The sequence below is a fragment of the Scyliorhinus torazame genome, chromosome 25, assembly GCF_047496885.1.
Source record: "Scyliorhinus torazame isolate Kashiwa2021f chromosome 25, sScyTor2.1, whole genome shotgun sequence".
Taxonomy (NCBI): Eukaryota; Metazoa; Chordata; class Chondrichthyes; order Carcharhiniformes; family Scyliorhinidae; genus Scyliorhinus; species Scyliorhinus torazame.
The window spans coordinates 11994530-12017807 of NC_092731.1; the positions used below are offsets into that span (position 1 = coordinate 11994530).

The 23278-nt window shown below is 47.8% G+C and overlaps 1 protein-coding gene across 8 annotated transcripts in view; it reads left to right on the forward strand.

The window, feature by feature from the left end:
- Positions 1-23278, forward strand: part of sipa1l3 (signal-induced proliferation-associated 1 like 3) — a 278960-nt gene that overhangs the window by 13368 nt on the left and 242314 nt on the right. The window contains exon 1 of one of the 8 annotated variants that reach the window (XM_072490008.1): positions 4706-4724. The exons of the other annotated variants lie outside the window; for them this stretch is intronic. The gene's annotated coding sequence lies outside the window, so the exon portion shown is untranslated. Of the gene's footprint in view, positions 1-4705; positions 4725-23278 lie in introns of those variants that run through there. 8 annotated transcript variants of the gene reach the window in all.

Here is a 23278-nt window from a genome sequence, read left to right on the forward strand (position 1 = left end):
GTGTATCATGGAGTCCACCTGACCCACAACTTTTACTAGATTGTGGTATGGGGAACACGCGGCCCACTCTACAGGTGTGGTACAGCAGAAATGGAAACGTTTTTTTTAAAGCAAAACAATGTTTATTCTATGAACTCAAGTTAACCTTTTTAAAACATACAGTGAACATCTTAGCAACCATTACTTCAAATACAACCCCCAAAGAATACAACACTAAGTAATCCTTAAGCTGTCCTTTTAACATTCATAAGACTTTTAAAAAAAAAAAAAACTTTTAACAGAAGCACATCAGGTTAATGTCACTACTGAGAGCAGTTATTAGTTTTAAATCACCAAAGGATCGATTTACAGTTTTTAGATTACAGAGAGAGAGAGAGAGAGAGACTAATACCCCTTCTGGCTGTGACTGCAGCTATCCAGCTCTGAAAACAAAACTAAAACACACCCTGCAGCAAACAGCGTAAAATGAAAGTAAAAAGCTGACAGACAGCCCAGCTCCACCCACACTCTGACATCACTGATAAACAGCCATTTCTTAAAGGTCCATTTCTTAAACACCCATTTCTTAAAGGTGCTCTCACATGACACCTTTGAACAAGTGAAATGTAACTAACTTTTTTTTGTGCAGTTGTTAATCTGAATCATCACCTTGTAACCAGTTACTTATTTGGTTACGTCTCCGCTGGGCAAAGTATAGCGAATTTGTTTTTTCACCTCTTGTCAATTATGTAAGTATTGGTTCTACTAATGTTAACTTGTGTACAGATACCTTCACTTTTGCTTCATTAGTCACGGCAACTGTTTATCAAATTAAGCTGAGACACATCCGAGTCAGATTGTAGGTTAATGTGCGACAAAAGTGCTTAACTTTGTCTAATGTGCATGCGCCACCCAAGGGTATAGAGTTCTGTGCCATTTCCTCTTGACTTCCAGGGTGTTTCTGGGCTCCAAGGATCTCTTGCTAAATCTTTGCCTGGGCACAAGTTGGTATGTGTTTGCTTAATAGTGAGCTGGTGCTCTGGCAGCAGTACTGGGGAAAGTGGAAGCTGTACCGTTGGGGCCACCTTCACTGGAACCATGCTGGGACCTGTGTTCTGGTGAGTCGTATAACTATGGTGGTGGAGAGAGCTTCAAACTAAATAGTGGGGCAAGGGATCAAGTGAGGAAAGGTGCGATAACTGAAAGGGAGAGGACAAGGCAAGAGAGCAAGGTAGCAATAAGGATAACAACCAGAGCGCGGCAGGAGGGGACAGTGGGCAAACTTAATGCAGCAGCAGATCAGGCTAACTAACAAACAGAACTAAAGACTCAATGAGTCGCATTCAATTCAAAATGGGTGAATTGACAGCCCGTGTTGGAATAAATATGTCTGATCTGATAGCCAAGGTGACCAAAAGCTGGGATCTGAATGTGCAAAGTTCATTGACATTCCGGAACCACAATGAGCTAGGAAAAGGTGGAGGAGGAGCTCTGTTCATTGAAGATGATTGTGCAATAGTGATAGATGAGCTTGCTCTAAAGATCAAGATGTAGAATCAGTATCAGAACAGATTTAACAAAGGTAGGAAGTCACGTGCGGGACTTGTTAATAGGCCCCTGAATAGTAACCATACTGTAGAACAGGATTTATAGGAAGAACTAATGGGGCTGGTGAGAAAAGTATGGTGATGATCAAGGGTGATTTTAATCTACATAAAGATTGGATGAATCCGATTGGCAAAAGTAACCTGGCTGATGAGTTCAATGTTTTGGGGGGCAGCTTCTTAGAGCAACATGTTCCAGAGAGCAGGCCATTCTAGACCTGGTGATGTGCAATAAAACCGGATTAATGAATTACCACCTCGTAAAGGAGCTCCTGGATAGCAGTGATCATAACATGATTGAGCTTTGCGTTCAGTTTGAAAGACATAGGTTTTAAAACTTAATAAGGGGCAATTATGAGGGCGTGAAAACCACACTGGCTCAAGTGAACTGGGAAATTAGGTTAAGGAGTAGGTCAATAGAGATTGAAGGCATTTAAGGGGATATTTCAGAATAATCAGATTTGATGCATTCTAGTGAGATAAATAATCTAGGAATAGGGTTGCACCATCTGTAGTTAACTGCGAAAGCTAGAAATAGTATCAAATTGAAAGAAAAGGCATACATAAAGGTTAGTGGGAGGTCAGAAGATTGGACAAACATAAAAACAGCAAAGAATAATGAGGGGGAAAATTAGAGTATGAGAGAAAGCTAGCTAGAAATATAAAAATAGATGGGTAAGAGTTTCTACATATTTTTAAAAAGGAAATGAGTAGCTCTAGTGTGTTGTCCTCTTAGAGAGTGTCAGAGGAATTAACAGTGGGGAAAATAAGAAAACGGCAGATTAATTAATTTTTTTATCTGTCTTCACCGTAGAAGATACAAAACATCTCTGAAATAATTGCGAATCCAGATGTGAAAGAGAAGGAGATTGTAATTGCAATCACTGGATAAAGTGTACTGAGAGAATTATTAGAACTAAAAGCTGACCAGTTTCCAAGTCCTGGTAGACTGCAACCGAGGGTCTTAAAAGAGGCTGCTGAGATAATAGATGCACTGGTTTTTGATTTCCAAAATTCCCTTTGCAGAATCAGTTTAGGAAAATAATGGATGTAACTCCTCAATTCAAGAAAGGAGGGAGACTAAAAGCAGGAAACTACTAGCCAGTTAGCCGAGCATCTGTTATTGGGGAAAATGCTGGAATCTATTTTAAGGAGGTTGTAGAGGGACACTTGGAAAATCTCAATGGTAATCGGGCAGAGTCAGCATGGTTTTGTGAAAGGGAAATCTTGTTTGACTAATTATTGGATTTCTTTGAGGAAGGAATGTGGATAAAGGATACTATGCAAAATAAGAGCTTGTGATGCAGGGAATAACATTAGCATCGGTAGAAGATTGGTCGTTAACAGGAAACAGTCGGTTTAAAAGGGCAATTTTCAGGTTGGTAAGATGTAACGAGTGGAGTGCCACAGGAATCCACGTGAGGCCTCAATTATTTTCAATTAATGATTTGGATGAAGGGACCAAATGTATATTTGCAAAATTTGCTGATGACAAAGATGTAGGAAAGTAACTTGTGAAGAAGACAGGAGGGGTCGACAACATGAGGGGTCGACAACGGGATGTGGATATGTTAAATAAGTGAGCACAAATTTGGCAAATGGAGGATAATGTGAGAACATGTGAACTTTTCCACTGGTACTAAGGGATCTGGGTGCCTGGTACATGGGTTGCAAAAAGATAGTATGCACTTGCAGCCATTGAGAAGAAAGGCAAATGAGGGGTTAGCACTGCTGCCTCATGGCGCCTAGGTCCCAGGTTCAATGTCCGTGTGGAGTTTGCACATTCTCCCCGTATATGCGTGGGCCTCACCCCCACAACCCAAAAAATGTGCAGGGAGGATGGATTGGCCACGCTAAATTGCCTCTTAATTGGGGAAGAAAATATTGGATACTCTAAATTTTTTTTTTAAAGGAAGGCAAATAAGATGGTGTTCATTGGAAGGAGAATGAAACATAAAAGTGAGGACGCTTTTCTACATTTGTCCAAGATGTTGGTGCGACCACCTCAAGAGGACAGGGTATAGTTTGATTTCCTTAGTTAAGAGGGATATAATGGCATTAAAAGCAGGGCACAGAAGGTTTACAAGACTGATGGAGGGATTATCTTGAGAACAGGTTGGACCTGTATCCATTGGACTTTGAGAGGTGATTTTACTAAAGCATACAAGATCCTGTGTGTGGGGGGTCGATGGTTGTAGAGGGTAGACCAGAAAGTAGAGGCCACAATCACATCAGCCATGATCTTATCAAATGACCGAGCAGGCTTAAGAGGCCAAATGGCCTCGTCCTCCGAATTTGTATGTTTATAGCCCAGAGAAGCTTGGAAAATACAAGGAATCAATAGCAGAGAAGGCTGCTGTCCACCATGTCTGTAGCTGCCCTCTGAGAAAGAACTATCTCGCCAAATCCTACTTTCCAATGATAGGTGCTGCACTTGTGCAAATCCGAGGATTTTAAAGTTCTATTTTCATGCTCTTTGTGTTTTTATTAAAAATGACTGAATTCATCAATTGAGATTTTATTGTGCTGAAGCCCTGACAAAATTTTCTTCAGGGAATGTTTGTGAGCCAGCTGCTGATTAACCTGGTACTGTTAAAAAGGATGGAGGCGTGGGCTTAAGTTGGGTGCTCTATCCTCGGGCCAGTGCAGACTCCATGGGCTGAATGGCCTGCACTGTAAATTCTATGGTTCTGTGAACCTGGTAATATGATATTTTGTGTAACATCTCATTACAAAATGTGTCATTTTGGTTAACATTCTCCACCTCCAATGTTTTTTTAAAAAAAAGTCACTTATGCTATTAAACTAAGGATAGTTTGTGTAAAGATCACATCATACTGTCGGAGTGGGGAGGGGGGTAATTAATCTCTCTCCAATCCCACTGAAATGGAGGATCTGGAAGGGGGTGGGAGTAGTAAGCGGAGCACAGGAATGTCAGGATGCAGCATTTGTCTTGGATTATGTACTGTAGGTGTTGCCGTGGGAGTTGAATGACAACGATGGTTTGCGATTGTCACTCGTCAGTATTCTGTGCCGGGAAGTGGGCGGCTGGCAAACTGAACAGAAGCCCTGCAGACCTGGCTGTCCTGCACAACCTCACATTTTCCATCTCTGTCCTGTCCATGCACCGAGAATGACGAGGTAAGAGGAGCATTTTGGGCAAGGGTTTGTGGCAGGCTTGGGGTGGGGGTTAGAAATGGAAATATCTTGCCAACATATCGGAGATGTCAAAAATAAATGGCTATTAACTCCTAATGAGAGATTAACGTTTTGGAGATGACCAATGTTTTGCGATTGACTCCAAATATCTTCCTGTCCTTTTGTATTAGTGTGTGGGGAATGAAACTATAACTGTCTTGTCACTGGATCATCTCCCATTTGATTAAGCCTGATATTATTCATGACTTGTGAGAGGGGAAGGAATTTACTTGTTGGCGATCAGTACAAAGAGTCTTTCTATAAATGCTAAGTGTCGATTCGGGAGAGATACATTGTTGTAGTTCTGCTGCTGTCTGAAATGTTAAGAGCATTTTTTTCTTTTTGCTCTTCCTATCTTGAAAACGTTGACTCTTGACAGGCTGCCCTTTTGCTGCTCGGTACAAATTGTGTTTTGTGGGTAAACGCCGGTGCATGATTTGGTCATGGAGCATTAATAATAATCTTTATTATTGCAATAAAGTTACTGTGAAAATCCCCTAGTCGCCATACTCCGGCACCTGTTCGGGTACACGGAGGGAGAATTCAATGTCCAAATGACCTAACTGCACGTCTTTTGGGACTTGTGGGAGGAAACCGGAGCACCCGGAGAAAACCCACGCAGACACGGGGGGAACGTGCAGACTCCGCACAGACAGTGACCCAAGCCAGGTATTGAACCCGGGACCCTGGCGCTGTGAAGCAGCAGTGCTAGCCACTGTGCTACCATGCCACCCATTACATGAGTCCATTCATTGCTTTTTTAAAAGCTGTATATAGTCGGGTCCACTCGAATGCTTCACGTCAGTGAAGTTTGTAAACCATGTTAAAGGTGTGGTGTAACAGCATGTTGTTGTTTAGAAGTATAGCCAGTGTTATGATTTGAAAAAAAGATAAATTTAAGAGCACCCAATTCATTTTTTCCAATTAAGGGGCAATTTAGCGTGACCAATCTACCTACCCTGCACATCTTTGGGTTGTGGGGCGAAACCCACACAAACATGGGGTGAATGTGCAAACTCCACACGGGCCGGGATCGAAACACGGACCTCGGCGCCTTGAGGCAGCAGTGCTAACCACTGCGCCACTGTGCCACCCTGAAGCCAATGTTATGATGTGGTAAATGTATCATTTGCACGCAGCAACTGCATTCTGCCCTAACATTCTCGAAAGAGTGCTGTGACATTTTTATTACCTCTCCCTGCGAGTCCTGAAAGATATCATCTCCGACAGTACACAGTTCCCTCGGCGTGTAGATTATTTGCTACAAGTAGCACATTAAGTCATAGAAAGGATGTAGGAGTAATAGTAGACACCATCATCAATATTTAGACAATATGAATCACTTGGCGAAGAGTCAATAAAATGCTGCGGGGAAAGATGGAGTGTAGTCGACATAACTGATTGAAAATAAACAAAGTGCTGGAAAATCTCAGACGTAGCAGCATCTGGGGAGAGAAACTGAGTTAACGAGGTCAATATGACCGTCGTCAGTCATGTTACCTCTGTTTCACTCTCTACAGATGCTGTCAGACCTGCAGAGTATTTCAGATCTCCAGCATCTGCAGTATTTTGCTTTTATTTTAATAACTGCTTGCATTTCAAAAGCGATTGGCTCTACGCACATAGCAAGAATGCCAGTAATGAATAGCCCTTTCCTCCAAGACAGCAGATTTATGGGTTAATAATAATCTTTATTTGTGTCACATTAACACTGCAATGAAGTTACTGTGAAAAGCCCCTAGTCGCCACACTCCGGCACTTGTTTGGGTACATAGAACATACAGTGCAGAAGAAGGCCGTTCAGCCCATCGAGTCTGCACTGATCCACTTAAGCCCTCAGTTCCACCCTATCTCCATTACCCAAGAAACCCTCCTAACCTTCTCGGTCACTAAGGGCAATTTATCATGGTGAATCCACCTAACCTGCACGTCTTTCGGGAATTGTGGGAGGAAACCGGAGCACCCGGAGGAAACCCACGCAGACACTGGGAGGACGTGCAGACTCCATACAGACAGTGACCCAGCGGGGAATTGAACCTGGGACCATGGTGCTGTGAAGCAACCACTGTGCTGTTCAAGTGCTACTTGAGAGAGCTGTGCACAAAAGTCTAGATTGCCACTCACTGTGCGGTACTGCGGGTGTACAGCACTGTCAGAGATGCTGTCTCTCAGATGAGATGTTAAACTAAGGCCTCATCTGGATGCCAAAAAATCAGCGCCTTGACAATTGAAGCCCATGACAACTAAAGGTAGAGCAATTAAAATCTGGGATGATCAAGGGGACACAATTAGACTAGTTATCACCAAAAGCTGTGAGGCTGGAGCAGATTAGAGATATGGAGGGGTCAGGCCATGGAGGCCTTTGAAAAAGGAGACAAATTTTACATTGAGTCATTGTGGGTCAGCAAGGGCAGGAGTGACAGATGAATGAGGGTAGAGGGGTCAATTACTAGGGGGCATAGGTTTAAGGTGAGAGGGGCAAGGTTTAGAGTAGATGTACGAGGCAAGTTTTTTACGCAGAGGGTAGTGGGTGCCTGGAACTCGCTACCGGAGGAGGTAGTGGAAGCAGGGACGATAGGGACATTTAAGGGGCATCTTGACAAATATATGAATAGGATGGGAATAGAAGGATACGGACCCAGGAAGTGTAGAAGATTGTAGTTTAGTCGGGCAGTATGGTCGGCGCGGGCTTGGAGGGCCGAAGGGCCTGTTCCTGTGCTGTACATTTCTTTGTTCTTTGTTCTTTGAGACTGAGAGGTACGGCGTTGGGGGGCCGAGTTTGGGTTTGCAGAGGGTAGGATGTGGGAGGCTAGCCAGCTGCGCATTGGCAGCATTGTAACACAGTGGTTAGCACTGTGGCTTCTCAGCTCCAGGGTCCCAGTTTCGTCTCCCAGCTTGGGTCACTGTCTGTGCGGAGTCTGCACGTTCTCCCTGCGTCTGCGTGGGTTTCCTCCGGGCGCTCCGGTTTCCTCCCACAAGTCCCGAAAGGCGTGCTTCTTGGGTGAATTGGACATTCTGATTTCTCCCTCAGTGTACCCGAACAGGTGCCAGAATGTGGCGACGAGGGGCTTTCCACAGTAACTTCATTTCAGTGTTAATGTAAACCTACTTGTGACAATAAAGATGATTAAATTGAACAGTCACGGACTTTAGTACATGGGGTATATAAAAGGTGCTATATAAATGCAAACCTTGTTGTATGAATTACATTAAGGATATGCAGTCCACTGGTTTGACCAGTACATTTATAGATTTTGTTACCTGACCAGTCCAGAAGGGGATTTCAATCCGCCAAGACCTGAGGTTCTGATTTGTGTTGGTCCCGACTGCCAGCCACCAATTTGATGATCCTTTTCTTTTTTTTTTGTGTGTATCAATTTCTGGTTGCTAACCAGTAGTGAACACCCATGAAGTATGTTTTCGAATGCTGCTATACACTAGAGGATTGAGATAAATAGAAACCTGTTAAACCACAATGAAACTGCAGCTTGAAGTGTACGGGATATTCCGCAGGCGCACTGTGCATTGGGCTCGGCTCATTGTGTTAGGTTTCAGGTGTTAGAAAATTAATCGGCTACTAAATGGGAGCAGCAGATATAAATATTTAAAATAAGTGGTTGCTTTCATGTGATGGTGAGGCACCTTGGCTCGCCCGAGGCATTAATACTATTTTTAGACCACGATCCATATAAAATATTCAAAGACTTGGCCAGTGAAATAAAACCTGGAGAATCAAACGGATCATCATTGGGTAGGAGAGGAGGGCATTCTCTTATGACTGAGCTTACAATTGGTGTTCTAAATAGTCATCTGGCACCATCTTCTCCTGACACCACTCAACAGATCAACCTGGTTCCCACTAAAGTTGCATTCTAACTGGTTTTATTTTAAATCATTACATTTCTGTTACAGTTGATGCCTCGTTCTCTTCCGTTACACAAGCGTGCCACAATGGACCGAATGCCCTCTTCCTGTGCTGTAAAACTCTATAACTTGTGTTTCACAGGTGCCATCTTCTCTGCCATTCCGTTCCTCCTTCAGATCGCTGAACCGTATCTCTTTTTCCAGCCCAAATATAGTCACTTGCTCAGGGGTCCCATGCTCCATTCATCAGCATTTGGGGTCCAGGCAATTTTGTCCAGGCACTTCATTGGATTGAAGATTGCACCCGTGGTCCACCTTGCAACATGACGGGCCTCCCATGTCTCCTCTATTGACGAAGCTGCATCCAGGAAGCTCTGTGTCTGATCTATGCCAGACTCTACTTTTCCATTTAATTCCCCGTTGCTCTTTATCAATGTGAAATCTGTTCAATATTCGAATGGTCCTTCTCTATCTGGAGAAGCTTACAGCCGCTGTCTTATTTGTGGACAAGAGGCTGAAGATACTTGCCCAATCGGCAACCTGCCAAAGCTGTGTTTGGAACCGTACCACGTCTTTCTCGGTTTCCGTATTTACTATTGTCGTTTAAATTGTTATGTCCTTGGGGACAGCTCGGTGGCGCAGTGTTTAGCACTGCGGTGTCCCGGCGCCGAGGACCTGGGTTCGATCCTGGCCCCGGATCACAAAGTGTGGAGTTTGCACATTCTCCCCGTGTCTCACCCCCACAACCCAAAATATATGCAGGGTAGGTGGATTGGCCAAGCTAAAATTGCCCCTTAGTTGGGGGTTAAAAAAATAATTGGGTACTCTAAATTTACAAAAAAAATTGTTCTCCCCTGTTCCTCCTGAATTCCAAATCTACAAACTGGAATTGTTTTTTGTCATCTCTACAGAATTGAATTCCCTGCAGTCTCGTGCTTCCATTTACTCTTTCCCAGGACTCTGTGATGGAACTGTGCGTCTCCCCAGTTCTCCAGCTTGGAGTCACCCAGATACATTTACATTTTGATTTGCTTTGAATTCTCTGCTGTCTTTGTAACTTTCTTTACTTTGAGCTCCTCTCCTCTGGGCATTTATAATAATCTTTATTAGTGTCATAAGTAGGCTTACATTAGCAATGAAGTTACTGCGAAAATCCCCTCGTCGCCGCACTCCAGGGCCTGTTCAGGTGCACGGAGGGAGAATTCAGAATGTCCAATTCACCTAACAAGCCTGACTTTCAGGACTTGTGGGAGGAAACCGGAGCACCCAGAGGAAACCCACACAGTCACGGGGAGAACGTGCAGACTCCGCACAGACAGTGACCCAAGCTGGGAATCGACCCTGGGTTCCTGGTGCTGTGAAGCAACCACTGTGCTACCGTGCCATTTAAATTACAACCAATTCCCACAGGATTGAGTCTGGCATTTCGAAGTTTACTGTGGTTTTTCTTTTACTGTTTAAAAATATTGGGGAATCCAGCAGAAACATGAGTATCACGGTTAAGTGAAACAGCAACATTTAATAATGTACCTGCCAACACTCCATTTGAAAATGGTGTGAATATATCTTCTGTAATTACCTTCCAGGCATAGAGCAGCTAACATTTATATAGAGCTAATGAGTGATTTTTGAAATGTGTGACTGTTAACCGACAATAAATGCACAAATAGCAGAGTCCATTGAAGAGCCACGAGACAAGTTGCCTGTGGAGCTGTTTTGGTGTTCTGGGAGGATGGAAATGTTGACCGGGGCGTTTGGAAAATTCCCTTTCTCGACATTGTGCAGCGAGTTCTCTGCGCCTCCCTGAAGAGGCGGATCAGGCCCTTGGTTCTGAGTCTCATTTGAAAGATGGCACCTCTGCCAATGCATTGGCACTAACCTGTTTTTAAAAAATAAATTTTGAGTAGCCAATTATTTTTCTTTTCCAATTAAGGGGCAATTTAGTGTGGCCAATCCACCTACCCTGCGCATCTTTGGATTGTGGGGGTGAAACCCACTCAGTCATGGGGAATGTGCAAACTCCACACGGACAGTGACCCAGGGCCGGGATTCGAACCCGGGTCCTCAGCGCCGCAGTTCCAGTGCTAACCACTGCGCCACATGCTGCCCCCTAAATAATATGGCCTGGTCCTTGAGTGGCACGACAGCAGAAGCCTTCTGACTAATTTGAAGGTGACTGTTACAACTGAGTCTCTATTGTGAGATTGGGGGCTGGTTTAGCTCAGTGGGCTGGATGGCCGGTTTGTGATGCAGAGCGATTCCAGCAGTGTGGGTTCAATTCCCGTACCAGCTGAGGGTATTCATGAAGGCCCCGCCTTCTCAACTTTGCCCCTCGCCTGAGGTGTGGTGACCCTCCGGTTAAATCACCACCAGTCAGCTCTCCCCCCTCAGAGGGGAAAGCAGCCTCTGGTCACCTGGCACTATGGTAACTTTACCTTTTTACTGTGATATTTGAAGTGTTTTCAAGGTTCATTCCCAATTGATAGAGGACAGTAAATAATTGACATAACAATAGATTGAGTGCCTAAAATTAATCTATAGTTCTTCCAGTTTCTATAAGAAAACACTTTTTAGGGCAGCATGGTGGTTAGCACTGCTGCCTCACGCCGCCGAGGTCCCGGGTTCGATCCCGGCTCTGGGTCACTGTCCGTGTGGAGTTTGCACATTCTCCCCGTGTCTGCGTGGGTTTCGCCCCCACAACCCAAAGATGTGCAGGGTAGATGGATTGGCCGCGCTAAATTGCCCCTTAATTGGAAAAAATTAATTGGATACTAAATTAAAAAAAAAAAAGAAAATGCAAAATACCTCGGGGGATTTACAGTTATTTGAACCAAGAGAACCAATATTTTGCCCAAAAGAGGGTTGAAAACAATACCTGTGTTTTTGTCTGTTTTTACTATCTTCTAAATCTCTCTCTCTCTCTCTGTCTTCCTCTCCTCACTCTTTATCCCTCTCTCTCACTCTTTATCCCTCTCTCTCACTCTTTATCCCTCTCTCTCACTCTTTATCCCTCTCTCTCACTCTTTATCCCTCTCTCTCACTCTTTATCCCTCTCTCTCACTCTTTATCCCTCTCTCTCACTCTTTATCCCTCTCTCTCACTCTTTATCCCTCTCTCTCACTCTTTATCCCTCTCTCTCACTCTTTATCCCTCTCTCTCACTCTTTATCCCCCCTCTCTCTCACTCTTTATCCCCCCTCTCGCTCTCTCTCTCCCCCCTCTCGCTCTCTCTCTCCCCCCTCTCGCTCTCTCTCTCCCCCCCTCGCTCTCTCTCTCCCCCCTCGCTCTCTCTCTCCCCCCTCGCTCTCTCTCTCCCCCCTCGCTCTCTCTCTCCCCCCTCGCTCTCTCTCTCCCCCCTCGCTCTCTCTCTCCCCCCTCGCTCTCTCTCTCCCCCCTCGCTCTCTCTCTCCCCCCTCGCTCTCTCTCTCCCCCCTCGCTCTCTCTCTCCCCCCTCTCGCTCTCTCTCTCCCCCCTCTCGCTCTCTCTCTCCCCCTCTCGCTCTCTCTCTCCCCCTCTCGCTCTCTCTCTCTCCCCCCTCTCGCTCTCTCTCTCTCCCCCCTCTCGCTCTCTCTCTCTCCCCCCTCTCGCTCTCTCTCTCCCCCCTCTCGCCCTCTCTCTCCCCCCTCTCGCTCTCTCTCTCCCCCCTCTCGCTCTCTCTCTCCCCCCTCTCGCTCTCTCTCTCCCCCCTCTCGCTCTCTCTCTCCCCCCTCTCGCTCTCTCTCTCCCCCCTCTCGCTCTCTCTCTCCCCCCTCTCGCTCTCTCTCTCCCCCCTCTCGCTCTCTCTCTCCCCCCTCTCGCTCTCTCTCTCCCCCCTCTCGCTCTCTCTCTCCCCCCTCTCGCTCTCTCTCTCCCCCCTCTCGCTCTCTCTCTCCCCCCTCTCGCTCTCTCTCTCCCCCCTCTCGCTCTCTCTCTCCCCCCTCTCGCTCTCTCTCTCCCCCCTCTCGCTCTCTCTCTCCCCCCTCTCGCTCTCTCTCTCCCCCCTCTCGCTCTCTCTCTCCCCCCTCTCGCTCTCTCTCTCCCCCCTCTCGCTCTCTCTCTCCCCCCTCTCGCTCTCTCTCTCCCCCCTCTCGCTCTCTCTCTCCCCCCTCTCGCTCTCTCTCTCCCCCCTCTCGCTCTCTCTCTCCCCCCTCTCGCTCTCTCTCTCCCCCCTCTCGCTCTCTCTCTCCCCCCTCTCGCTCTCTCTCTCCCCCCTCTCGCTCTCTCTCTCCCCCCTCTCGCTCTCTCTCTCCCCCCTCTCGCTCTCTCTCTCCCCCCTCTCGCTCTCTCTCTCCCCCCTCTCGCTCTCTCTCTCCCCCCTCTCGCTCTCTCTCTCCCCCCTCTCGCTCTCTCTCTCCCCCCTCTCGCTCTCTCTCTCCCCCCTCTCGCTCTCTCTCTCCCCCCTCTCGCTCTCTCTCTCCCCCCTCTCGCGCTCTCTCTCTCCCCCCTCTCGCGCTCTCTCTCTCCCCCCTCTCGCGCTCTCTCTCTCCCCCCTCTCGCGCTCTCTCTCTCCCCCCTCTCGCGCTCTCTCTCTCCCCCCTCTCGCGCTCTCTCTCTCCCCCCTCTCGCGCTCTCTCTCTCCCCCCTCTCGCGCTCTCTCTCTCCCCCCTCTCGCGCTCTCTCTCCCCCCTCTCGCTCTCTCTCTCCCCCCTCTCGCTCTCTCTCTCCCCCCTCTCGCTCTCTCTCTCCCCCCTCTCGCTCTCTCTCTCCCCCCTCTCGCTCTCTCTCTCCCCCCTCTCGCTCTCTCTCTCCCCCCTCTCGCTCTCTCTCTCCCCCCTCTCGCTCTCTCTCTCCCCCCTCTCGCTCTCTCTCTCCCCCCTCTCGCTCTCTCTCTCCCCCCTCTCGCTCTCTCTCTCCCCCCTCTCGCTCTCTCTCTCCCCCCTCTCGCTCTCTCTCTCCCCCCTCTCGCTCTCTCTCTCCCCCCTCTCGCTCTCTCTCTCCCCCCTCTCGCTCTCTCTCTCCCCCCTCTCGCTCTCTCTCTCCCCCCTCTCGCTCTCTCTCTCCCCCCTCTCGCTCTCTCTCTCCCCCCTCTCGCTCTCTCTCTCCCCCCTCTCGCTCTCTCTCTCCCCCCTCTCGCTCTCTCTCTCCCCCCTCTCGCTCTCTCTCTCCCCCTCTCGCTCTCTCTCTCCCCCCTCTCGCTCTCTCTCTCCCCCCTCTCGCTCTCTCTCTCCCCCCTCTCGCTCTCTCTCTCCCCCCTCTCGCTCTCTCTCTCCCCCCTCTCGCTCTCTCTCTCCCCCCTCTCGCTCTCTCTCTCCCCCCTCTCGCTCTCTCTCTCCCCCCTCTCGCTCTCTCTCTCCCCCCTCTCGCTCTCTCTCTCCCCCCTCTCGCTCTCTCTCTCCCCCCTCTCGCTCTCTCTCTCCCCCCTCTCGCTCTCTCTCTCCCCCCTCTCGCTCTCTCTCTCCCCCCTCTCGCTCTCTCTCTCCCCCCTCTCGCTCTCTCTCTCCCCCCCTCTCGCTCTCTCTCTCCCCCCTCTCGCTCTCTCTCTCCCCCCTCTCGCTCTCTCTCTCCCCCCTCTCGCTCTCTCTCTCCCCCCTCTCGCTCTCTCTCTCCCCCCCTCTCGCTCTCTCTCTCCCCCCTCTCGCTCTCTCTCTCCCCCCTCTCGCTCTCTCTCTCTCCCCCCTCTCGCTCTCTCTCTCTCCCCCCTCTCGCTCTCTCTCTCTCCCCCCTCTCGCTCTCTCTCTCTCCCCCCTCTCGCTCTCTCTCTCTCCCCCCTCTCGCTCTCTCTCTCTCCCCCCTCTCGCTCTCTCTCTCTCCCCCCTCTCGCTCTCTCTCTCTCCCCCCTCTCGCTCTCTCTCTCTCCCCCCTCTCGCTCTCTCTCTCCCCCCTCTCGCTCTCTCTCTCCCCCCTCTCGCTCTCTCTCTCCCCCCTCTCGCTCTCTCTCTCCCCCCTCTCGCTCTCTCTCTCCCCCCTCTCGCTCTCTCTCTCCCCCCTCTCGCTCTCTCTCTCCCCCCTCTCGCTCTCTCTCTCCCCCCTCTCGCTCTCTCTCTCCCCCTTCTCGCTCTCTCTCTCTCCCCCTCTCGCTCTCTCTCTCTCCCCTCTCGCTCTCTCTCTCTCCCCCCTCTCGCTCTCTCTCTCTCCCCCCTCTCGCTCTCTCTCTCTCCCCCCTCTCGCTCTCTCTCTCTCCCCCCCTCTCGCTCTCGCTCTCTCCCCCCTCTCGCTCTCTCTCTCTCCCCCCTCTCGCTCTCTCTCTCCCCCCCTCTCGCTCTCTCTCTCCCCCCTCTCGCGCTCTCTCTCTCCCCCCTCTCGCTCTCTCTCTCTCCCCCCTCTCGCTCTCTCTCTCCCCCCTCTCGCTCTCTCTCTCCCCCCTCTCGCTCTCTCTCTCCCCCCTCTCGCTCTCTCTCTCCCCCCTCTCGCTCTCTCTCTCCCCCCTCTCGCTCTCTCTCTCCCCCCCTCTCGCTCTCTCTCTTCCCCCCCCCTCTCGCTCTCTCTCTTCTCCCCCCCCTCTCGCTCTCTCTCTTCCCCCCCCCCTCTCGCTCTCTCTCTTCCCCCCCCCTCTCGCTCTCTCTCTTCCCCCCCCCCTCGCTCTCTCTCTTCCCCCCCCTCTCGCTCTCTCTCTCCCCCCCCCTCTCTCTCCCCCCCCCTCTCTCTCTTTATCTTTATCCCCCTTTGCTCAGCACTTCTATCTATACAATATATATAATAATATTTACATATGTTTTTTATGATTGATGTTTTTCATGATTGGAGGCTTAATAATCAGTGAATTTCTGTTGTAATTGTTAGAATAGTTCTTTGGCTAGCAAGTTAGTGTAGTATTAAACATATTGATCAAACTGCAGTCCTGTTAAATTACTCTTACTGCTGTATGGAAATAATGAAATGGGTTTTCCACATAATTCAGGCCTGTTTTGTAAAGTGCACTGCAGCATATGTTAATAGGATGGCAGGGAAAGGGAGGCACTTTAATGTGTGAGAGCCAGCCGGGCAGAAAACATGACTCTCAGCAATAATTGGGTGCTGCAGGAGCGCTGTATTTACCACACTGCAGTATGCAATTCTAAAATGGGTCATTATTTTTAGTAACAAGTTGTCATTTTGATCATCTTATCAGCAGGCCGAAGGTTTTGTGACTGCACCCATCTGAAATGTTGCTTTGGCAATTCAGATTATAGTTTCTGTTTGCTCCTTTTTTCTTTCTGTTCCCTGGAATAAACTGCACCCAGACAATTGCCCCTGCAAAGCTTGAAGCAAAAACTGCACTTGTTATTGCTCCGCGAACGTTCGCAACACTGATTTTTGATGTATCCTTCTTGGCTTCAATCTGAAAGTAAACCTGTAAAGATTTGTTACGGCCTGAAAATGGAAAAGAACTATTTTTAACAAATTGTAGTGACCAGTTTATTCTTGGTTGCAGCTGGCTTTACGAGCTCTGCATGTTGGCAAATGGCACATAGTACAACATAGAAGCAGATTCAAAAGTGCAGAATAACAGTGTAATTAATCCTTGTACAGTCCTTTTGACTGACTGAGTACCTTGCTGCTGTTTTGTTTTGTATATTTTTGCAATATGGTCAAAATAGACACTTACACTTCTCTGCCAGGGGACTAGAAAATCTGATCATTTCCGTTGCTCCAAAAAGTAGCCACTGGTTGAGAGCTAAAATCTGTGCAAATGTAATAATCAATGTTTTAAGCGGAAAGCATTTCTTTGTACCAATTGGGAAGTAGCAGCGTTGAGTGAATATTGGTCAAATGCTGATCAGGAACCTGAGCCAATGAAAATAAAACCACAAAGGACGATTGGCAGAGGTGATTTGTATTGGGGAACATCAGAAATTCTGATTGGCAGAGAATTCTGGGTTGGTAGCTTGCTGGATACAATGGTGCCTTTTGGAACCTCTGGCATGCTCTGAACCACTCTACAGCAAGATTAAATACTTGTAAAAAGGGCAGAACGGTGACGCAGTGATAGCACTGCTGCCTCACAGTCCCAAGGTCCCGGGTTCGATCCCGGCTCTGGGACACTGTCCGTGTGGAGTCTGCACATTCTCCCTGTAGCCACCTAAATTGGCCAACTCCCGATTTGAAATGGCGAACGGCAAAGGCTGAAGGGAAATTCAGCCAACACAGGCAGAAACCAGCAGGTGCAGGTTTGCTTTGTATTTAACTCTGCAAAAGCCCCAGACAGCATCGATACCAGCGACCATCAGCATAATAATATAGCAGCCATCTACATACTTTTGAGCAATCCCCGGGAACAATAGCAACATTTGGGACACTCAAAACTCGAACACCTGAAGACCGCCCATCGATCAGGGAACCGCTCCAGTATTGGAGAAATCGAACCAAGCGATTGGAACAAAGTCCAATCACCTAGAACCAGGTACAGGGTCCTCCCCGAAAGGCGGGGAGCCCCTGGGGACTTTAAAGTTAAGCCCCCAAGTTCAACTCGCTCTCTTCTTCCTGCCCGGGTCACCCAGCAACGCAAACCAACCGTGACTGGTGCAGTGACCACCGAAAGAAGTAAGACTTGATTCAACGCTCGCTACGAGATAGGCGCTCCTAGCTACCATTCCGTACCAACTTCGAATCCCGCAGACTCAGAACCCGAACAAAAGGCCATTTGTTCCCCTGACCTGGTGGGCCAGTCCGAAGTTAAGTATAGGCCTGTAAGTTGTAGAAGTAGTTTAGAAGTAGAATTTATGCATGAGTAGCGATTACCGTGTATAATAAATATGCTTTTATTTGAATCTTACTAATCAGTGTATTGAGCTATTATTCATTACTTGAACCTCGTGGCGGTATCATAAAGATACCTGGCGACTCGAGAGCAAAGGTAATAAAACAGACCCCGTACCTGGTTCTAGGTGATTGGACTTTGTTCCAATCGCTTGGTTCGATTTCGCCAATACTGGAGCGGTTCCCTGATCGATGGGCGGTCTTGAGGTGTTCGTTAACCTCTTTTGTGTTGGCTCTTGCTGGCGCTGGGGAGTCTGGCTTAGTTTTGTGTGTCCCAAATGTTGCTATTGTTCACGGGGATTGCTCATTAGTATGTAGATGGCTGCTACATTATTATGCTGATGGTCGCTGGGATCGATGCAAAAGCCCAGACAGCAGAGTTAAATACACAGCAAACCAGCACCTGCTGGTTTCTGCCTGTGTTGGCTGAATTTCCCTTCAGCCTTTGCTGTTCTCCATTTTAAATCGGGAGTTGACCAATTTAGGTGACTACACTATTTAATGTGCTCCTCTGTTTTACGCAGCACGCAGGCATTCAATAAGATCTGGAAATTTTAAAAATTGTTTTTTTTTAATGGTATTCCTGTCTGACTTCTTAGAACATTCCATTTAAGAATGTCATTGACATTGTTTGCGGCAGCCTACCCAATCTGTGGCAGGAGATTGAACAAGAGGCATCGTTTGCTCATATGACCAGTCTTAGCGTAATATTTCAGCCAAATTGGTGGAGTTTTAATGATTTTATTTAATAGTTACATTGCCTCGAATGTTCATGTCTGTTAGTTTAGGGAACGGGCAGTTGGGCTTGTATTTTTTTTTGTCTTTTTGCGAACAGGTGCTGGCTATCAACAATTGAAAGGTTTCCTCAGATCTCCTCACCCCCCCCCCCCCCCCCCCCCCCCCCCCGGGCTTCCTTTGATTCCTTTGATTCAAAGGAAAGGATTACAATGGCCGATGATTACTGTGTGGAAAAGATGATCTGCTTGGTTTCGTTTCTGTATCGTGTATGTTTTTTAATTCCTGGAGCAATGGGTGAGGACACTGGGATTTTACACAGCTGCTAGGATTTGCTTTGAACTCTGCAGGCGAAATTATGGATCCTTCAAAAGGCAGATCAGCTAGTCGCAAGCAACCTGTACAGCGGGCTAATCCTGTTATGCCTGCTAAAGGTATTAATTTGCTAGGACATTTATGAATCTATCAGCACTATGATGATCCATCGTCGATTTTAATTTTGGGTGATTGACAGCTCAGGGCCTTGGGAGATTTCATGCACCACATAATGCGACCGACTTAACCACAGGTTTGGTTTCAAATATTTAGCTCCACATCACAGCAGCAAGACTGATTTGACGTGCTCTTTTTATCAACTAGCCATAATTCTCCCCAGGGCTCAGTGGTGGGGAGGTGAAAGATTATAAATGTACTGCCACGTGAAGCTGGACTACTTTTCCCTCTCTCTCCATGGGTGTGGGCGAGGAGGCTGAGGCAGCTAGTCGTGAGGAGTCGAGCTGTCATCAATTGAAGAGGCGAATGCAGCCCGGATCAGCCTGTCTATTTATGAAAGTGTTGAATTACCACACGGCCTGTAAATGGAAACTTAGCAGTGCTTAATGTTGCCTGCAACTGATGATGGTAGATTAGAGCCCAACACCTTTTCGAGCAGGGTTGCCGAGAGAGCCACAGGGTCAAAGGTTAGTCTTTCCTACTCAAACCGAAAATGCTGGGCACTGTGGTTAGCACTGCTGCCTCACAGCAACAGGGACCCGGGTTTGATCCCGACCTCTGGTGACCGTCTGTGGGGAGCTTGCACGTTCTCCCAGTGTCTGCATGGGTTTCCTCCGGGTGCTCCAGTTTCCTCCCACAGTCCAAAGACGTGCAGGCTAGGTGGATTGGCCGTGCTAAATTGCCCCTTAGTGTCCAGCGATTAGGTGGCGTTATGGGGTCTTGGCCTATGTCAGGTCCTCTTTCAGAGGGTCGGTGCAGACTTGATGGGCCAAATGGCCGCCTCCTGCACGATAGGGATTTTATGAATCTCAGCAGGTCTGACAGCATCTGTGGAGAGAGAACGGAGCTAAGAGTCTGGATGACTCTTTGTCAAAGATTCAAAACGTGAGCTCCCTTCTCTCGCCACAAACGCTGTCAGACCTGCTGAGATTGTCCGGCATTTGTTTCAAATTCCATCATCCGCAGCAATTTGCTGTTGCCTTTTCTACTCTGTGCCCCACTTTATAACTAAAGTGCTGAAGAAAATGTACAGATAGTTTGGTCACCAAAGTAAACTCATTTGCAGGGAGCCTTCAACAACTTCTGAAGATGCCAAAGTGCTTTACAGGTACTTTTGTGGTCATTGTCGGAAACCCAGCAGCCAATCTGTGAACCGTTAAGCTCCCACAAACCAAAATGGAATCATGGCCAATGATTGGATTGTTCTGGGAAGCCACGGTAAGCGAACAGAGTCGGCTAAAGGGATTCATTCCAGTAGAAGTGCTGTGTTGCTCTTTTTAGCCTTAGTTTATTAGCTCTGATTATGTCACCTTTGCTCACGAGTCGCCAGGTATCTTTCTGATACCGCCACGTGGTTCAAGCTCGAGTTATGATTAATAAGTCAGCACACCACTTAGTAAGATTGAAATCAACGGTCATTTATTATATACAACAAGTATATACAACAAGTATATAATCCTACTATCTATATAGAAACCTACCACTACTGGCCAATACTTAACTTTAGGAAGAGCCCACCAGGTCAGGGAAACGAATGGCTTATCGAATCGGATCTGGCCCGCGGGATTCAAAAAGGCTGATACGGGTCGATGGCTAGGAGTCTTTATCGGGTAGTGATCGCTGGAGTCAAATTTACAGTTTCTGGTTGATGTTCTTGCGAAGGTCTCGAGCAGGAGAAGAAGGGAGAGAGAGAGCGATCTAAACTTGGCCCCTCACTTTATAGGGCCCCAGGGCTTCCCGCCTCTCGGGGCGGCCCTTGACCCTGAGTCCCAAGTGATTGGATTTGTTCCCAATCCCTGGGGTCGATGTGTCCAATGGTGAGGCGATTCCTCGATCGGGGGGTGGTCGTTCACCTGTCTTTGTTTCGGTCACTGCAGGTGCCGACAGGTCTGGCCCGGCATTCAATTGCTAATATGTTGCAATTGTTCCTGGGGATAGCCGATTAAACTGCAGATGTCTGGGTTGATGCGCTGCTAATGGTCTTGAGTATCGATCTGGGCCGACGTCCCCAGAGCCGAAGACGCTATTCTGTCTGCAGCTGTCCATTTGTGTCCTGTTGGCTGCTTTTCCCATCAGCATTTTCGGTTAGCCATTTTAAATCGGGTTTTGGCCAAATTAATAGGGAATCAGCCATTTTAGGTGGCTACAGCTGAAAACTAGGAAAGGGTTTTAGGGATGAAGTTCTTTGTTGTTTTGAATCTGTAACAAGGGGCTTGAAGCACAAAGAAAGTTCAGAAGAAATCTTTTCACAAAGGAGGTTATTTTGAATATGGAATCCGTCATCATTTGTGCTTGTCGGAACTAAATCAGACGTTGTGTTTTTGGGAGGTTAGATTTTTAAAGTTGTAGCAAAGCACACAGCAGTACAGGATTAAGGGCACTAGTACAGGCTGCCTCCAGGTCTGAACTTTCCAAAAGAGTATGTTCCAGTTGCCTGGTAGGAATGCTGAGCAGTGGGGGAGGAAGACCAGAGGTCAGGGGTGCGAGTACACAGGCTATGCATTCCTCAAAATTGCCTCTTCCAAAAAGTTAAATCTGTCTAGACACTGGGGTGTAAAGTGTCCTCTTCTTACTCGAGTGCCAGAAGGTACGTGATCCGTTTGGAACCAGGCTTCAGTATGAGTCTGGGGAGGGAGTTTTGAGGGAGGTGGTAAAGTGAAACTGGGCAGTCAAAAAAACATTTTAATTGCCTTCCCCATTGGTAGAAGGTGTAACTGACTCACTGAAGTCACCTGTTCAGCACAAGAGTGGCTACATTTATTCTCCGCCTTGTCCAGCAAAGGTGTTGGGCTGCCTTCTAATTGTTCAAAGGACACCGTGAATGTCTAGGCTGCTTCCGAAGACGCAGAACCAGATAGTGTAAAGCGTGTGCTATGGAGCCCAGACCAGGTCAGGTGTGCAAAGCAGGTTCCCTTGGCTGAAGTGCATTAGTGACCAGCTGTGTTATACACATGAGTTCCTGCCCATTTCCTTGTTCCGTTTCGTAACTCATGGTGGGATTTGAACTCACCATCTGTAGGTGGCCAACCCACTGCTTGTATTCACAATCTTGCATTCTTGGTGGGGAGAAAGGGAATTGGAACAGGGCGAGGATGGCATCATTCACCAAGCTAAGTAGGCCACTAAACTTTAACTGCAAAATAAACTCTGTCATCACAAATGTTTTTTCCTCTTTTAACATTACCAAATCTGTTGTCACATTGGGGCACTTTGGAGATATTCTGCATGCTCTGCTGAGCATGAGACACTCCCTGTCATAAAACTCTGACATGATTGTTACAGAGAGCCATTAATTTTTCCGTTATCCCCCTCCACCCACTTCAGGATTGCCTTCATTGTAATTGGGAAGGCAAATTGAATATTGGCCTCTATTGCAGAGGAATGGGGTATAAAAGTAGGAAAAGCTTGCAGCAACTGTACCGGATATTGGTGAGACCACACCTGGTGTGCTGTGCACAGTTTTGGTCTCTTTACTTTAAGGAAGGATTGGAAGCAGTTCAGCAAAGGTTCACTCTGCTCATCCCTGGAATGGCTTTGTCTTGAGGAAAGGTTGGGCCTATACTCATTGAGTTTGAAAGAATCTGAGATGATCTTATTAAAACATATACAAGATCCTGAGGGGGCTTGACAAGGGGGCTGGGAGGACATTTCCTCTTTCCCCTCTGGGGTAATCTAGAACTTGGCAGCATAATTTCAAACTAAGGGGTCACTTACTTAAGATGAAGGTGGGGAATTTCTCCTCTGGAGTCCCTGAGTCTTTGCAATGGACCTCCACAGAGAGCAGTGGTGGCTGGGACGTTGAATGTATTCATCATTGAGTTAGGGCATGATCTTATTGAATGGGTGCAAAGCATGCTCGATGGGCCGAATGGCCCACTCTTGTGTCAGTAACCCAACGGTTGGTCAGTTTCAAAACATGGCTGCATTTTTGAGGCCCGGAAAATTCCCACTTGGGTGCACTCGTCCTCACCAGAATCCTTTAAAAACGCCATAACGCAAAAAATACTGCTGGCAATCTGGAATAAAAACCGGAAATGCTGTAATACTTGGCAGGTCAAGCAGAGTCTGTGGAGAGAGAAAGTGTTAACGTTTCGGGTCTGGGACCCGTTCATTCGAACGCTACAGGGTCGTCATCGACCTGAACGATTCAATGTTTCTCTTTCCAGAGATGCAGCCTGACCTGCTCCGGATTTCCAGCATTCTTTGTTTATATTTTAAAAAGTGACATTTGGTAAATGTTTTGTATCCAAATGCTAAACACTTCCCCTTACTGGGGGAAGGATTCTGAAACACTGCTTGCTAGCACCCGGTCATTGTCTGAACATGTACTTAATTCCATCACGTCCTCGATTCTTCGATTTGTGGGTGCAGGTCAGATGTGTAGGTGTGCAAACTGCCTCCTACAGATCTTGATCCCTGTTGGAATTTATGAAAATCTTTGCGAGGGTTTGGAAATACGTTTATTGTATTGATTGGCTCCTTATTGTTCCTTAGTAACCATTCATTTGACTTCAGCTTTTGCCAGCACTAAAGACTACGGGGACGAGAAAGGAAAACAGTTTATATAAAATTCCAGCTTCAAATAAGCTCTCATCAGTGCTGATGTTAAATCCAAGACACTGTGGGGGCAGCAGGGTAGCACAAGTGAATAGCACTGTGGCTTCACAGCGCCAGGGTCCCAGGTTCGATTTCCCCGCTGGGTCACTGTCTATGCGGAGTCTGCGTGTTCTCTCCGGGTGCTCCGGTTTCCTC